At 43.9% G+C, this 15,179-nt stretch overlaps 1 protein-coding gene across 2 annotated transcripts in view; it reads left to right on the top strand.

Annotated features, from left to right (window-relative positions):
- Positions 1-15,179, top strand: part of PLCB1 (phospholipase C beta 1) — a 2,042,221-nt gene that overhangs the window by 1,847,212 nt on the left and 179,830 nt on the right. The window lies entirely within an intron of this gene.

Genomic DNA, 15,179 nt, shown 5'->3' with positions numbered 1-15,179 from the left:
TCATTTCTGAAGTAACCTTCAAAGCCCCAGTTGTAATAGACCGGTCGTTCAGCCCCTACCAGAGGTCCCACTACATCCAGTATTGATAGCTCCAGCCGGGAGAGGGGAGCGCCCATAGTTTTGTTCTTACAAAGTCAGACAATCAGTTGACCAATGTACCACTATTTTGCTTTATTGCCTGTTGAGGACATTGTAAAATGACTGTCTTTTTTGTTGCTATTCAGGTGCATCATTATGGCAATAGGTTGACTTATAAAACATGACAAACCATGTATAGGCAAGCTCAGAGGCCGCACCAGTCTTCACAACAGAACCACGTAATTTATTTATTTATTTTTATTTATTTACTTATTTATTGAGAGGTTTATAGCACACTCAGTTCCTCTATTCTTCATCCTGGCACCAAGACTTGCAAATTGTAAGATATAGAACTGGGTAGAAAGAACAGAGGGCCAAGACAGGGGCATAACAACCATTGGTGCAGCACGTGCAGTGGGACCAGGGGCAACAGCAGTCAAGGGGGTCAGCCATTTTCCTTGTGTGCACAAGGACCCATGCCACCCCTGCTACACTACTGGGCTAAGGTGGTAAATTCTGTCACCCTTAATTGGCAAAAATGCCATTCCCAGTTTAACGATAAGAAGAGGGGAATGTTCTCTACAGTTGAGTCAGCTTTGAAGTCATGAAACTTAATTTCAATATCCATTCCATTGACATTTCTCTGACACCTAATCACCAAATGATGTACACTGAAGAAACTGATTAAAGCAGTTTACAGACAGTAATTGTGAAAAGATTTGGACATGCTTGACAAATTGAAGGATATACACGCTTAGGCCTGGATGGAATTGGCTTAGCTGAGAAACCAAAGTCAAAACCCAAAATACCCAGACTGCAGTGCTGACAGATAAGTAAGGAAAATATAGAACTGCAGCAGACAAGATAAATGATTCTTAGCAAGCTGAAACTAAGACTGTAGTCTTCCAAAATGTTCAAACTCAATTCCAGCCCAAACATCTTTGATCAAGGATGCTAATCCTAAGCTAATAGTGTGATTAAAGGGGTAACAACTAGGAATAAGATCCCAATCATTAAGGTCTCATTAACCGAACTAATGGAGATATAGCTATTGCTACCATAATATCATATTTACAAATGTAAAATAAAGCGAATCCAAATTTCCCTCCCAAGCAATTAAAGCAGGGATATCAGAGTGTGTGGTTCAAAAGATAACTATGCTGCAACACTTCTAGTCCTTCAAAAGAATCTCTCATCAAGAGCTGCAATTACCAAAACGTTGGGTCATTTTTGATGCCAGTAAATGGATTCTAAATTAGAATTAACATTGGGCAAACATTCTCCTACAGCTGGGGTTCTTAATAATGAGGATGAACTTAACTGCTTCTAATGGAACAGAGTAATATGATGTGCAAGTGGATCAAATGCACAGATTAGTAATGATTTATGCTTATACAATAAGAATAGAAAAATATGTAACATTAATAGAAAGACACATGATATTATGTTGTATGTAAATCACTACATCACCATTAACTACATGGGCAGTCCCTACATCCCAATTCCAACATTCAGAGTCACTACATCGGAAGAACTATTACTCTGTAACTTTGCAGTTAAGTAGTTTTATTTGTATATTTATCATTATATATGTATAGTGTGTGTCATACATATGCAGATATACTTAATTGTTTTGATGTAACTTTCTGGGTGGTTTATGTTTTGAATTTTCTTAAGTTGTACTTTGCATTTAAAATTTGATTTACAATAATACATATACTGCTGCAGAAGGCATATTTTAACGATTACCACATTGTCCCCAACAAAAACACAAGATTCTCACAACATTGACATTGACATTGACCTTCTTCTTCAGGCAAACAATAAGTACTAAAGATTTAAAATATTGAAATCTAGTTATAAATCAAATAAATTAAATCCCTCAGTTGCAATATAGGCCCAAAGTACACAGCTACCCGTTCTGCATTTGTGAAGTTAGGTGAAAATGTCAGTTAAAACATACCATTTTAAACAAAACAAAAGACTGAAATTCACCAGTTATAGTTATCTCAAGTAACTATAACTTGTGCCCTAAAGTAACTATAACTCCCTCCCCAAGGCTTAACAGAAATATTATGCTGGCTGGGGCCATGGCCCTCCTTCTGCCCTGAGGACCACCACCTGCCCAGGGCTTTAGAGAAATATGGTGCAGGGGGGCCATGTGACCCCCCCCCCTGCAGCCCCAGTGACCACCACCTCACCAGAGCTTTACACAAATATTACATGGGGGCCGTGCGGCTCCCCCACAGCCTCGGGAACCATCACTTCTCGAGGGCTATAAAAAAAAGAATGAAGGGGTTCTGTTTTGGATCTCCAAGCCCCGGGAACCACCACCTCCCCAGGGCTGTGTAACGTTGGCAGGGGACAGCACGACCCCCCTTGACAAGCCAATGATTGCCCTTGGGACGGCTGACACGCCCTAGGGCTGGCTCCTACTATGTCCCAGGGTGCCCACCCCCGGAACATAGCTGTTTGCTTTTGTTTGGTGGGTGCTGACAGCCCCCACTAAGTAAAAGCAAACAAAGTCTGCTTTCTGACAGTGGGAGTTGTCAAACCGCTCCCGCTGTCCAAAAGCAGAGTTTTCATCTCCCACAAGCAGGAAGCTGCTATTAAAAGCAGCTCCCTGCTTCTGGGAGCAATGCCGGCTCCTGCAGGATGCAGGGAGCCAGCTATGATCACGGGGGGCCTTGAGGCTCTCCACGTGGTCCTGTCTCCTTCTCTCTCTCTCTCTCTCTCTCTCTCTCTCTCTCTCCCCTCCACCCTCCATAATGGGATGGGACAGAGATAGAGAGATTGTCATTGCATCGTCTCTCCATGCAATAACTTCAAAGAGTTAGACTAGCAAGATGTGTGGTTCAAATGTTATAGTTACATTTTGATACAAAGCAGAACAGAGTCTCTTCGGACTAACTGGTAAAGCTCTTGGACTGTCACTCAGTAAGTTGATGGTTCAAAGCCTAGTATCTCAAGGCAGTGGGTCCCTTTATTTACTAGTGTTTAAACTGTTAAACCTTCCTAGTCATGGCACATTGATGTCTCTTTCCTCTCAGAATGTGTGGGCTGAATGTCATAGGTATGTCTGGAGAAAGCACCATAAAGAGCCACCTATGGCCTAATTGTTAAGTTCTCAGACCCTCACCCTTATAGTTGAGGCTTCACTCTAGGTGTGTCCATGATCATTTCCCTCCTTTAATTTATTTTAAACTTCAAAAGTTTAAGGTTCATACTGAAAGGTGATCTCACTCTTTTTAATTGACAAATACGTTATTCTTTTCATTTGGTCCAGAATTATCTCATTTTAAGTATATCATCCATCAAAGCCTAAAAAAGTCTCTAGTTCTCTCCCTCTCATTCTCTTTCTCTCTCTCTCTCGCTCTCTCTCTCTCTCTCTCTCTCTCTTTCAATCTCCTTCTCCCACTCACACACCCATTCAGACCCTTATGCACCCACTCACAGACCTACTCGGACACTCATGCACCCACTCACAGACCCTTTCAGACCCTCTTACACCCACTCACAGCCCCACTCAGACCCTCACGCACCTGCTCAGAGACTCACTCAGACACTCATGTACTCCCCAACAGACCCACTCAGACTCTCACATACCCACTCACGGACCCACTGACACCCTCATGGACCCATTGACAGACCTGCACACACGCTGATCCACCCACTAAGACAATGATACACACACTCTCACACCCAGACAGAGACGCTCACAGCCACTCTCATCCCAAGATACACCTTCTCACACCTATTCTCACACCCAGAGAGACAGGCTGCAACCAAGTCCCGCTGCGCACGGCCCTTTGGCCGGGGTGCGATTAATAGTTACCTTAGGGCACGTGTTATAGTTACTTGCAATAAATCTAACTATAACAGGTGAATTTCTATGGCTTTGTACGTTTAAAATGTGAGCCTAACTATAATGTCCATGTAACTTTTGTTTTTTTTGTGAATTTCTATGTATTTATACATATATATATATATATATATATATATATATATATATATATATAAGAACACTCGGTACAGCATTTCCTTGCCGCACCTTATCGCCAACGGTGCCAGTCCTTGACGTGCGCCACCGCGTCTCACATCCAACACTTCCTTAAAATAATTTTTTGGAAATAAACTATAAGTTTATATACTCGTGGAGTGCTGTCCTGCCTTAATTATTTTAAGGAAGTGTTGGATATATATATATATATAACCTAGTGCCAGGTGCAACTATATAGCTATCACATATATATATATATATATATATATATATATATATATATATATATATATATCCATATATATATATACATTTAATTTGTATTTGGAAGCAGCACAATTTTTGCATTTTATTCGAAATTAATGAACAAGCATCAACACATGGAAGATTGTTCTTTCTATGTGATGGCAGCAGTGAAATTTGTCTATGGTGCGGCCGAATAACGAGTGAAAACTCAACCCTTTGGAAGATATATATATATATATATATATCCTAGTGCCAGGTGCCACTAGATAGCTATTAGCTATAGTTAGGACCATGTTTCCATAGAAAAAGCATTTTTTGACTTGCCTATATCTTTGACACCGTTTGGCGAATCTTCACAAAATTGTCCCAAAAAAATGTTGCAGACATTCTTGATACACATGGAAAGTTTTGGGGTGATCCGTCAAGCGGGGTTGAGAAATGTTCCAATGTTAATTCCTTTAGGACCTTTAGACACGACTACAGCCTGAACCACTGGATGGAATTACTCAAAATTCGGCAGAAAGCTAGCTTGCGGTACGCAGATGACGTTTCAGTAGTTTTTGAAGAAATATAGGGAAATTCAAATTTGCATTTCTCTGGCTGCAAAGTATTCAAAAACAAAGACAAGCTTGTGCAGGGAAATGCACAGCTCTGACTGGCTGTCTACACTTCAAACCAGGAAGTGTTGGCAGCCATCTTGGGACTTGGCTTCAGCCGAGTCCCAGTAAAAGAAGTTAAAACAAAAGAAAAGGGGTCAAGGTAGGGAACCCTGACCCCTTAGCCCAGAGGGACCTCTCCAGAGCAAAAAGGCCTTTCTCTTTTATTGTTTTGCCACATAATCACAATATTTGCATATTTGCGGCAAAAAAAAAGTGCAGTCTCCTGCATTTGTTTTTGATGGGCCCCTGGGTGGGCCAGATCACGGGGGCATTAGTATTCTAAGTTTGGTGGGGCCTCCCTGCGCCCCACTCAAACACCCTCGGACCACCACCTCCGTGGGGCGGTTTTCCGATATGTGTGGGTCGCCCACACCCCCCGCATGCCAGGTACAACCACCTCCCTGGAATAAATTGGTTTAGCTGTGTGGGGGAGGCCCGTCAGCATCCCCCATTAGCCCTAGGAACCATCACCTCTCCAGAGTTTTAATTATAATAAATGCAGGCCTCCAGCACCCCCACAGCCCCGGGGACCTCCACCTCCCTGGTGCAAATTGATTTAGATGTGTTGTGGAGGCCCGTCAGCCTCCCCCACAAGCCCCCGGGATCACCACTTCCCCGGGGCTGTTTCTAATTTTGGTGCGGGGGTGCAGAACGCCACCCCTCCCCTGAACCCCGAGGACCACCACCTCCCCAGGGCAATTTCTAAGTGTGGTGCAAAGAGGCCACATGACGAGGGCATGAGTTATAGTTACATTAGGGCGAGAGTTATAGTTACTTGAAAGAACTCTAATTATTGCTGCTGAAATTCTATGGTTTTGTATGAGTAAATTCAGAACCTAACTATAACGTCCCCATAACCTTTGTTTTTTTCAATGAATATATATATATATTGATATATATATATATATATTGAACACCATAGAATGAAAATGGAATGCCTCATACATGTTTGCATGTCTGTGAACCTATTCAAGCATTTTGATGTGCATTAGTTTTAGTGAAAACATTATAAAAGTCATTCTCTCCCCCTTAGTTGTAATGCGAGAAAAAAAGTGTTATCCACTGACTTGTATTACAGTCTTGCATATTTCTAGTAGGAAGTGTTTGCTTCATGGTCTACGCGAGGATTGCTGATGTAAGTGAAGAAATCAATGCTTTAAGCCTTTGCCTGAAATAAAAGAAAACGCTTGGGAGTATCAAAGACAATTCTAGATAGCTGAAGAGTCCTTGAACTCTGTGACTGACCTCTGGAAGTTTTACTAAGGCATTCAAAGCAAAAGTAAGCAAAGGGGGATACTGTTGCTTGAAAGAAAGAACATACTGTGGATAATATAAAAACGTAATTATTTAACCATGATTTCATAATGTGTATGAATATTATTGAACACTGTGTTTTTGTTGCTGCAGTAATTACTTTGAACTCAATGAACTCAGACATTTTAAATAAGCACCTCGTTTCTTGGTGAGAAATTGTGAACCGTGCAAAAAGCAGGCTTAAAGGATTCCCTGCAATTCGCAATGGCTGTTTATCTGCCAATCTCTACTCTCGCCCAGACAATGTAATTAAATTAATGCCTTGTTGAGTGGCGCTTTGCACAAACAGATACTGGTCAGATTATTCCACTGTAAGTTCCGCTTAAGTGGAACAAGCTGTGCTGTTAAAGCGTGTCGTGCCCTTAGCAGCCATGACATCCATAAATGTGCATGTGCCTGGTTTTAAGCAGACCCTGTACCTGCCCTTTGTGGACGCATTCCACCAGCTATTGTTTTAGATCAATCTTTTTGAACTGTGAAAGTATAAAGTGACTACATTTTGCGGCACGTTGCAAGGGCAATACATCATGCATTTGTTTTGGGATTCACTAAAGGCTGATGTGTTCTCGAATAACCTATTTCTGCCAGTGGAAGCTTTGGACCATAGGAACAAGTGTTGTAATTCCAACCACAGGTTTGCAGGTTCCTTCCAGCTTCTTAAACTGAGAAAGGATTTTGTTAAATTGTTTTGTAGCAAGCACAACAGAGCCCTATTGAAAAGGCAGGTTCCCTGTGGGGCTGTGGTTTCCAGGGAAGGAAACAGAATGTGCACCAGGGGGCGTCGGGATCATGATAAGGAAGGCTGCTTTAGGAGGATAAGACCTGCACAATCATGACGAAAATACACACTACTGAAAAGAGCCGGAAACTAGGCTAGTAAAGGGATTCCGGGCCCTGCTGCTGTTTGCTTCTGTTAGTAGACCTTTTTGGACGAAGCATTATTCTTTTATAAAATTGATCGTTAAAATATTAGAGGGGCTTGATTTAATGCGCAAGCGTCTGGCAGCCTAGAAGACTACAGAACAGCTCTGGTGAGAAGATATTTTATTTGTAATGCAGTAAGTTATTGACCAATATTTAGGTGACTCACACTTTAGTGATCATGGTCAGTTGAATTCTTCATTTAGCCAGTATGATCAAATGTATTGTTCACTAAAAGAACTATGAACTGTTCATTTTATTCATTCTTATGTTCCAGTGACTGATTCTGATATGTGGATGTGACAGAGACATTCAAAATTCCTTGGGCCCAATTCGAGAACATTTTGCTGTTGGTGGTGCTCCTGGCCTGCTAATGAATTCTAGGGGTAGCACCAAATTCCTGACGTACTCCTGGAATTCAGTAGTAAACCAGAAGTAATGCAAAACTAAAGCAGAGCAATATCTTTGTGAATGGACCCTTACTTTTCTTTAGTACAGACATTGGTTACTCAGAGGTCTAGAGGTAAAAAGATCATGTTCCAACTAACTGATCATCATAAATGTATGCCATTTTAAATCAAATATTTCCAAGGCACAAAGGGACAACAGATTTTAATGGTTTGGGGAAAACTTTGCCTCAAGATGTGAGCCTGAACCCATACTAGGAGAGTATTTTCAAAGATCTTGAATTAAAATAGTGGATCATAAGAAACTTTCATTTAAAGAAATGTCTTAAATGGTGTACTAGTATTCACTGGTACATAATATTTTTAACATGCGGCTTGGTGTATGTCACCATCACTGTTCACACCAGTGTAGGTGTAATATGAAACTATTACCACTTAAAAGGCAGTGACGGATGTGCTTTTCCCAGATAGATTTCTGTATTTTTCTGGACTTTATTTATGCAGGTATTAGGACTCTATGCACTGTGACATTACTATTCTATGTCGCAGTTCATGTTATTTGGACTTAAAATGGTTTTGGTAAAACTGTATTCACCCAGTGGATCTAGACAAGAACTGGGCTGTTGTTTATTTAAAGACACTGCAGTAACACATGACAAGGAAAAGTGCATTCATCATGTATTAAAAACTATTTTACATATTAATAAGTGACCCCTAATCTGTAACGTGTAAGACTCCAAAGCAAGGTCCCTAATACATAAAAAGTGGCACACTTTATTTGTAAGAAGTGTGTCCTAACAGTAAATGAAGCCCTAAAAGGTATTTCTGTGTGAAGGTCTAGCTACATTTGCCATAGGACAGACAGGCGTGATTAAAATATTCAATTACTATTCCGGTATGGCAAAATGCCTGCAAAGTTCCTCAAAGATGTTTAACTGTGTTAAACTCAGATATTTGCATAACATACGTGGAAAAGTTAGGTTATAAAAGTATATCTTAGGCTGCCTGAGCCACAAGTGGCTTAAAACAAGTTCTGCCACTCTTCATACCTCTAGAGCTGAAATGTACATGACTGGCTTGTTACGCCGTGGGTCAGTAATCCACCCACAGTGCTCCAATCTCATCACGCGGGGAGGCCCACGGTCCGATTTACGGCTCATTGGGCCTGCCGCAGGACATTTGTTTACCCACAGCGTCCTTCTCTTGTGCGGCTGCGAGGACAGGAGACCCAAGATTGGGTCGTTGATCTCGCCGTGGTCTCTTCATGCTCTATTCTCGCATCACGGGTGGCCGCGTGACGTATATATAATAGTTATCTGCTGCTTTTCTTCTGGGCTGTTTGTTCTTTGGTCTTGGGGGCCATGCTTTCTTTGTCCCAGCATGCCTGTTCTTCCTAACATGCACTGTTCTTTCTTTCTATTATTCCTTTTCCAAAATGGTGTTTTGCCTAGTTTTTCCTACGTCATTTTCCCAACTTAATATGGCGTTTTTTCTTTTTGCTCACTTCCTGTTTTCTGGTATAAAAGGAGCTTGAGTTTCTTTCTTCTCTGCGTTGCATCACTGGTTGGTGGTGATCCTCATTCTTGTGTGTTCCTGCTGTGGATTGTTCATATCTGTTTTTTCTTGTAGAGTCCTGATGTTCCAGTACTTGGAGTCCTGAATTCTACTAATTCTGATCTTTTGGAGCTCCCTTGTGGAGGTTTTCTTTCTTAGTTGTTTTTCCCCTGGAGCTCCTTCTGGAGTGCACGGACTGCTTAGGCTTTCATCTTGCCAGCAACACCGTGGCTACCGGAAGGGGTCCCCCTTATCTTATCCAGACCAGGATGTGCAAGATCCAAAGCCGTACTCCACTTGCATCCGACAGAGGCGGTAAGAGAAAGGCTAATTGTGACATGGCTGAGAAAGTGAACATCCGTGGATCAGAAAACAATGGTCTGCCTCTGAGCCAAGGAAGGACAACGTAGTGTTAACTGCTGACTGAGCAAGGATATCCATATTGGAGTGAGCAGGAACAGGTGGCCAAACAACAGATCACTTTAGTGCTGCCATTCTGATTGAAGATGCCAGTGAGGGCATTTCCTATTCAGTTCAGGGACTGACCATCATAGACAGCAAGTTTCCGATCACAATCAGGGGGAGATCCTGTCTGGACTGGGCTGGAAGGAGAGCTCAAATAAATAATGGAGTAGCAAAGGAGCTGAAGCAAGGGAAGCCTGATGGCAGAAGGGGCCTTTCATATTGAAACAGGGACTCATTTGTAATTCTATGGTAAGGCAAAGAGGATGTGCTGTGAAATGTGTTGGGGGACAGTGTGAAACTATTCCTAAAATGTCTTCAGTATCTGGCTACTGCACAGGATACATCTGTTATCTCAAGCACCACCTCCTTGGATCATTCCTGGACCTGGGAAGACTTCACTTGAAGAAGAGGGCCCTTCTGGGAGAAAGCCCCCGACACCTGACTGCCAAAGGAAAGGAGGACTCACTTAGCAACTCAAAGACTCCTACTGGCATTCTGGAACTGGAACTGTTCTTCCAGAGTTATGTGGTTAGCCTTTTGTTTGCCTGCTTCAAGGACACAAAAAAACAGAAGGACTTCCAACCATAGTTGACTTGACCTTTAGAAGCCCTGGATGGAGCTTGAAATGATGCCTAGAAACTTGCCCTGAGGAGCTAGAGACTACAGGACCTACCAGAAGGGCCTTTCACAACAGTTGGAGAAAAGTGGAACTTAGGGCCAGATGTATCATACAACCGATTTGCGATTCTCAAATAGCGATGTTTAAGAAATCGCTATTTCAGAAATGCAAAAAGGTATGTATGATTTTTGTGATTCGGTAATAGCGATTTCTTAAAAATCGCAAATGCTATTACCGAATCGCAAATAGAGAATCTGTCCACATTTGCACCTGTTGGCCCATATCTGCGAATTGTTTGCATTTCCAAAATTGCGATTTCTTAACCAGAAATCGCAATTTTGGAAATGCAAAACCCCAGGGTGCTGGGGGCCTAAGGCTCCCTTTGCTGCACCCCAAAACATTTTGGGGGGACATGTAAGGTGCGCACATGCCAAAAGGGCATGTGTGCTTTACATGTACATTTTAAAAATGCATTTTAAATGCATTTTTAAATTTAGCACATGGTTACCACCAGGTTCAACCTGGTGGTAAATAGCGATTCCTAAATGCCCAAATCGCATTTAGGAATGGCTTCATACATGTGCTAAGAAATAGCAAATAAGGAATCCTTTGCAATTTCTTATTTAGAGAGTCGCAATTTGCAGCTCTCTAAACAGGGTCGCAATTTTAAGGAATCGCTATTTTAGCGATTCCTTAAAATTGCGTTCAGAATGTCTTTCATACATTCTGACCTTGCTTTTTGCTTTTCGCACCGTTTGCGAATGCAAAAAACCTTGATACATCTGGCCCTTAGTCTTTGCATCCACCTCCGGAGGGCTGGGCCCAGGTGCGAAGGCTTGCCAAGGAAGATCACACCCAAGGAGAGTAAGAAAAACAAGTTTGGCTCTCTCAGAGATTTAAGCCATGCCATAAAGACGCTAAGCAGGACCTTGGGGTAAAGGTACCTGGCCTTGTGGAAACCTATCTGCCTACATCTTCCTGGCTTGGCCCTCTAGAGGATTTTGACTTCCAAAAAAGTAAATAAGTCTGAAAGTAAAAGCTTGAATGTGGTGAGGTGGCAAATCTGTTCAACTGATGAAGCACCATTCTCGACCAGAAATCTGGCTTTGACCTTCTCAGATTTTTTGGCGCCAAACCTAACAGCTTCAGCAGGCTCTAAATGATGATATTTCTGATTTCGAGGGACCCACAGCCTTACGTTTTGCCCTGCTTGGAAAGGTTGACTTCCATTTCAGAGACTAAGGGCCTGATTATGAGTACAGCGGCCCTGGTACAGCCATACCCGCAACGGTGGTCCGACTGCCCCATCTTCAACAGTCCGACTGTCAGATTGCAAGGATGAAGGTCAGACCTCCACCATACAGCCGCAACCGTCAGGTTCTTGGATACTGTGGCAGCGACGGTAGGGAAAGCTGAAGTCAATCGTGGTGGTGCCTATGTTGGCACCACTCTGCTGATCACAACCTGCCTTTCCACTGAGCTTTTCATGGCGGGGACTCCACCATGCAACCTCAGCAAAAAGGCAGGGAAGGGGCCCCAAACAGGGCCCCTGTTAGAAATGGTCAGGGTAAAGGAGAATCACCCTCAGTTAACCCCCACACACTCCCTTGGTAGCTTGGCACAAGCAGGCAGGCTTAACTTCAGAGTCTAGGTGTAAAATATTTGTACCAACACACACAGTAACTCAGTGAAAACACTACAAAATGACACAACACAGGTTTATAAAAATAGGAAATATTTATATAAACAAAACAAGACCAAAACGACAAAAATCCACCATACACAAGTCAAGTTATGAATTAAAAAGAAAAAAAGAGTCTTAAATCCTTAGAAAACGGTGCTTGCGCTGTTAGCATGAAAAAGTACCTGGGTTGCGTCAAAATAACACTTCACGGGCAAGTGTGCATCGGAAAAGGCCAGCGATGCATCGATTTCTCACTTGCAAGTGAGACCCTGCATTGTGCCTCCTCCGGTCGGGTCGGAGTGTGTTATTTTTCCTTTCCACAGGAGAGCGATACGTCGATCCAGACAGGCACCTCGGGTCCGGGCAGGTTTTGCCTCATTTTTCCGCACCCAACGTGGCATCAGAAAACCCGTGCTATGTAGATTGCGCCATTATCAGCCTCTGTCAGCGGGTGTTGCGTGCCATTTCTACAGCCGCATGCGTCGATCTTCCAGCCGCGATGCAGGTGGAGCATAGGTTTCAGCCGTGAAGCCGGCGGCACATTGTTTCTCAGCCGCATCTCGGAGGGTGCATCTAAATTTTCCCCATACAGCAGACTTTGTGTTGATTTTCAGTCTTGGTCTGCCAGTTTCACCTTCCAAGGCCCCAGGAACTGGATAAGGCACCACTTGGCAGGGCATGAGTCTCAGCAGAGAGTCCAGGTGTTGGCAGGAGAAGTCTTTGATGTCCCTGAGACTTCAACAACAGGAGACAAGCTCAGGACAAGCCCTTGGAGATTTCTTCACAAGCAGGAATGCACATCAAAGTCCAGTCTTTGTCCCATTGCACAGGCAGAAGCAGCAACTGCAGGATCGCTCCACAAAGCACAGTCACTGGCAGGGCAACTTCTCCTCAGCTCTTTAGCTCTTCTCCAGGCAGAGGTTTCTCTTGATGTCCAAAAGTGATCTAATTTTTCAGGGGCTTGGGTGCCCTTCTTATACCCAGTTCTGGCATTAAACTAGGCCTACTTCAAAGGAAAGTCTCTCTTGTTAGTGAAATCCTGCCTTGCCCAGGCCAGGCCCCAGACACACACCAGGGGGTTGGAGACTGCATTGTGTGAGGGCAGGCACAGCCCTTTCAGGTGTAAGTGACCACTCCTCACCTCACTTCTAGCACAGATGGCTCATCAGGATATGCAGGCTACACCCCAGCTCCCTTTGTGTCACTGTCTAGAGAGAGGTGCAAACAGCCCAACTGTCAAACTGACCCAGACAGGGAATCTACAAACAGGCAGAATCACAGAATGATTTAAGCAAGAAAAATGCCCACTTTCTAAAAGTGGCATTTTCAAACACACAATCTCAAAATCAACTTTACCAAAAGATGTATTTTTAAATTGTGAGTTCAAAGACCCCGAACTCCACATGACTATCCGCTCCCAAAGGGTATCTACGCTTTAATCATATTTAAAGGTAGCCCAAGTAGGAGGCTGGACTGGCTTGTAGTGAGTACCTAGGGGTACTTGCACCTTGCACCAGGCCCAGTTATCCCTTATTAGTGTATAGGGTGTCTAGCAGCTTAGGCTGATAGATAATGGTAGCTTAGCAGAGCAGCTTAGGCTGAACTAGGAGACGTGTGAAGCTACTACAGTACCACTTAGTGTCATATGCACAATATCATAAGAAAACACAATACACAGTTATACTAAAAATAAAGGTACTTTATTTTTATGACAATACGCCAAAGTATCTCAGAGTGTACCCTCAGTGAGAGGATAGGAAATATACACAAGATATATATACACAATACCAGAAATATGCAGTATAGTCTTAGAAAACAGTGCAAACAATGTATAGTTACAATAGGATGCAATAGAGACACATAGGGATAGGGGCAACACAAACCATATACTCCAGAAGTGGAATGCGAACCACGAATGGACCCCAAACCTATGTGACCTTGTAGAGGGTCGCTGGGACTATTAGAAAATAGTGAGGGTTAGAAAAATAGCCCACCCCAAGACCCTGAAAAGTGAGTGCAAAGTGCACTAAAGTTCCCCAAAGGACAAAGAAGTCGTGATAGGGGAATAAGGCAGGAAAGACGCAAACCAACAATGCAACAACGCTGGATTTCCAATCTGGGGTACCTGTGGAACAAGGGGACCAAGTCCAAAAGTCACAAGCAAGTCGGAGATGGGCAGATGCCCAGGAAATGCCAGCTGCGGGTGCAAAGAAGCTTCGACTGGACTGAAGAAGCTGCGGTTTCTGCAGGAACGCAAAGGGCTAGAGACTTCCCCTTTGGAGGACGGATCCCTCTCGCCTTGTAGAGTTGTGCAGAAGTGTTTTCCCGCCAAAAGAACGCCAACAAGCCTTGCTAGCTGCAAATCGTGCGGTTAGCGTTTTTGGACGCTGCTGCGGCCCAGGAGGGACCAGGAGGTCGCAAATTGGACCAGGAGGTAGAGGGAACGTCGAGCAAGACAAGGAGCCCTCTTAGCAGCAGGTAGCACCCGGAGAAGTGCCAGAAACAGGCACTACGAGGATGCGTGAAACGGTGCTCACCCGAAGTTACACAAAGGAGTCCCACGTCGCCGGAGACCAACTTAGAAAGTCGTGCAATGCAGGTTAGAGTGCTGTGGACCCAGGCTTGGCTGTACACGAAGGATTTCCGCCGGAAGTGCACAGGGGCCGGAGTAGCTGCAAAAGTCGCGGTTCCCAGCAATGCAGTCTAGCGAGGTGAGGCAAGGACTTACCTCCACCAAACTTGGACTGAAGAGTCACTGGACTGTGGGAGTCACTTGGACAGAGGTGCTGGATTCTTGGGACCTCGCTCGTCGTGCTGAGAGGAGACCCAAGGGACCGGTAATGCAGCTTTTTGGTGCCTGCGGTTGCAGGGGGACGATTCCGTCGACCCACGGGAGATTTCTTCAGAGCTTCTAGTGCAGGGAGGAGGCAGACTACCCCCACAGCATGCACCACCAGGAAAACAGTCGAGAAGGCGGCAGGATCAGCGTTACAGAGTTGCAGTAGTCGTCTTTGCTACTATGTTGCAGGTTTGCAGGCTTCCAGCGCGGTCAGCAGTCGATTCCTTGGCAGAAGGTGAAGAGAGAGATGCAGAGGAACTCGGATGAGCTCGTGCATTCGTTATCTAAGGAATCCCAAGAGACAGAGACCCTAAATAGCCAGAAAACAGGGTTTGGCTACCTAGGAGAGAGGATAGGCTAGCAACACCTGAAGGAGCCTATCACAAGGAGTCT

This window comes from Pleurodeles waltl, chromosome 5, assembly GCF_031143425.1.
Source record: "Pleurodeles waltl isolate 20211129_DDA chromosome 5, aPleWal1.hap1.20221129, whole genome shotgun sequence".
Classification (NCBI taxonomy): Eukaryota; Metazoa; Chordata; class Amphibia; order Caudata; family Salamandridae; genus Pleurodeles; species Pleurodeles waltl.
The sequence above is the reverse complement of the archived record's forward strand: the minus strand, read 5'-3'. Positions and strand labels throughout refer to the sequence as shown.